Genomic DNA, 3,098 nt, shown 5'->3' on the forward strand with positions numbered 1-3,098 from the left:
GGTTTTGCAAACAGACAATGCGCGTCAAAAAAAATATTACCCGTTGGAATATACTGACAGAATTATTCCATCGATGATTGCTAGTGGCATTTGGAGTAATTTTATTCCAACCCTCTGTAAAATATAGATAGAATAATTTTGTTAGTGATGTAATAGTTGAAATGGCACATGCAGTAATATTTTTACAACTCTCTAGAGTATACGATGGATTGTGTTCATCGGTAACTCCATCCATAATAATTAAAAAACAACATTTGATCATTTATGGGACTATAGGGCCAAAAAAGGGGTGCTCATGTACCAATTATCTATGATCTAATATCCTTGATCATTTGATTAAGTTCTTCATGTTTCGTAAAGAGTCATTTATATTTTTCATTTAAATCAGTCATATATTCTTGTACTCCTTACTATAACAAGGTTGCGAACTTCGGAGACTAGGTGCTCGGTATTGATTGCAAGCTCCTAATGGTTGAAGCACCACAGGTCATCTGCAAGTTATTGACAGTAGTGTTGGAAAGTCTATACACCTGATTTCTATTAGGTTCACTAGACGATCCTGCCTCCATCCAAAAACCCAAGTTGAAATTTGAATGGGTCGAAAGATTGTTCTCGTATCTCTTCTTTAACTAATTGTTATATGTCTCCTTTAAATAAAAGATGAAATCATCAAATTTAGTTTAAAAAAATAATAACTTACAAAAGAAAAATGGTTGAATGAGTGTACCACAAAGTGTTGTGCGCACGAACTATTGCACCCTTTTTTAGCAGTCCTCTCTACGCACATGCCTTTCCATAAAAAGCTAAATTCACCTTGGCTCATGTCTAAGAGTTGTAGACTATAAGAAAAAAAATATTGTCAGTTAAATATATTTATAAATAACAAAAAATTAATTAAAGATAGATGTGATTAAAATTAATCGTACCATTCACTTCACATGAAAAAAGAACAGAATGGAGTCGTCAATGTGCGTGGTAACTGAACCATGAATTTCTCGGCTCCGGTTCCCTACCCTGGACTGTGAGCATCGTATGAAATGTTCCGACATCAAGTGATGAATATATTCTGCCCAAATTTTCTCCAGGATGTATGGTGGCCAGAAATCATTTCAAACTGCCACATCATTTGAGCCTGGTACAAAGTTTTCTCTAGCATATTTTTTATATTTGTTTTGCATCTCAAACTAAAAATCACGCAACTTATATGATACAAACGTATTTTATATTAGATAATGACAAATAACATTTTAATATTTAAAATTATAAAAAAATATCGTATTATTTTTTATGTTATCTAATTGCAACGTGATTCTCCCAAACCTTCCTCGCAACGTTATCATTAGCTCTATCTCACTTAATTTAGCTTTGCATTAAAAATCTATAAAAAATAAATCAATAATTTCAATAAAGTAAAGGAATTAACATTAATGATAGTATAATTTTTAAGTTAACATTAACCTTAAAATCTTGTAAACCATGCATCGACATGTGGTTTCCAATCAGGATGTTTGGAAATCTAGCTCCATTGAAATAATAAAATTTTCATTGATAATTTAAATGCCGATGTTATCACTCAAGTAACCTCATTATTTGTTAACCTAAAAATTGATAAATTGAATGAAATATTATTTGTTCATAAATTGTTAAACATAAACCAACTCAAAGCAGAACAAACTTATATTAAAAGGTCATCCTTTCAATATGCCTCATACTAGCGGGTGAATGGATCCTGCTATGAAGGGACACCTCCTCTACATTGCAGAACTGCATTTGAAGAGGTAGCTTTGTGAGTTAGCGCACATGCTTCAAGTTTTTTAAGGAAGAATGAGATGAGGGTCGAGGGCTAAGTTATATATTAAATATTACCGATGGATTTACTGGTAAAATTATTTTGTTTGTCAATTCGTTAGCAATTTGTAGCTTGTTTGAATCCAATTAAAATTTCATCAATAACAGCATCCGTAAAAACTTACATGTCATTATATTATTTGGTTTTTTTTAATTCCTTCAATTCAGATTGAGATTCCCTTAATATATACCGATGAAATATTTCCATTAGTTAACACCGACGGAGTTAACGATGGAAAAAAGTTGGTTGGTAAAGATCAACGCAAAATACGATAAAAAAATCCATCTATGTTTTCATTTGTGTTCATAGATTTTCTAGTAGTGTAAGTGAGGTTACGTGTGGTATACGTGATGGGTTATTTTTTATTTTTTATGATATGTTTTATTGCCTTTTATTATATTTGTTTTTTCTTTGCATTATTTGTTTTGATATTAAGTTATATTATTAGGGTTAGGTTTCTTGAAATTATTATACTTAGAGAAAATGATAATTTCAAATATTTTTTAGAGTTCCAAGGATCTTGATAAACAATCTAAAGTTGTTTAGGGTTGGAGAGAAGATTATTTGAAAATCAGATCTTTTTTTGCTGAGGTTTGATTAACTTCTTCAAGGCAGGGTTATCACAAACTACAAACTATCTAAGTGTCCATCCTCTAACAATTATTTACATAAATCACAAGTAAGAAATCTTATAAAACTCTTTTAGAAGAGATGTGTCATTATTCCTTTGAATGTAGCCTTTTCTTTTTATATTTTCAAATGTTTTATGTTCTATAACATATGTTGTACAACTCACTTTCATTCAAAATATAAGGCATAACATTCTATTTATAAGGAAAGCCTACAATTTATAAGAAAAGTCGAATAACCCTATAAATGGTAAAATATCAATTTACCCCTACAATAATATCATATATTTTATTTAAGGATGATTTTAAAAAGTTGTTCAATCAAGTCGCTAAGTGCTTCAATGTCTCCATGCATAGAGGAAGAGCACAAACATATGGCTCAAATTTCGTATGCACTTGATTTTTTTAAATTTAGAATTATAATCCTTATATTAATTACAATCAAGTCACACTTAATTATTCATCCTAATTTAATTTATAACCAATGATTCTTAATTAAGATATGTGATCCATTAGGTTCCTAATGAGTTAGCCCAAATATAAATCACAATTCCAAATAAAATAGAATAAAATAATTTAATTTATTATCAATTTAATAAATTGATATATATATATATATA

The sequence above is a fragment of the Populus euphratica genome, unplaced genomic scaffold (genome assembly GCF_000495115.2).
Source record: "Populus euphratica unplaced genomic scaffold, PopEup_1.0 scaffold650.1, whole genome shotgun sequence".
NCBI lineage: Eukaryota > Viridiplantae > Streptophyta > Magnoliopsida > Malpighiales > Salicaceae > Populus > Populus euphratica.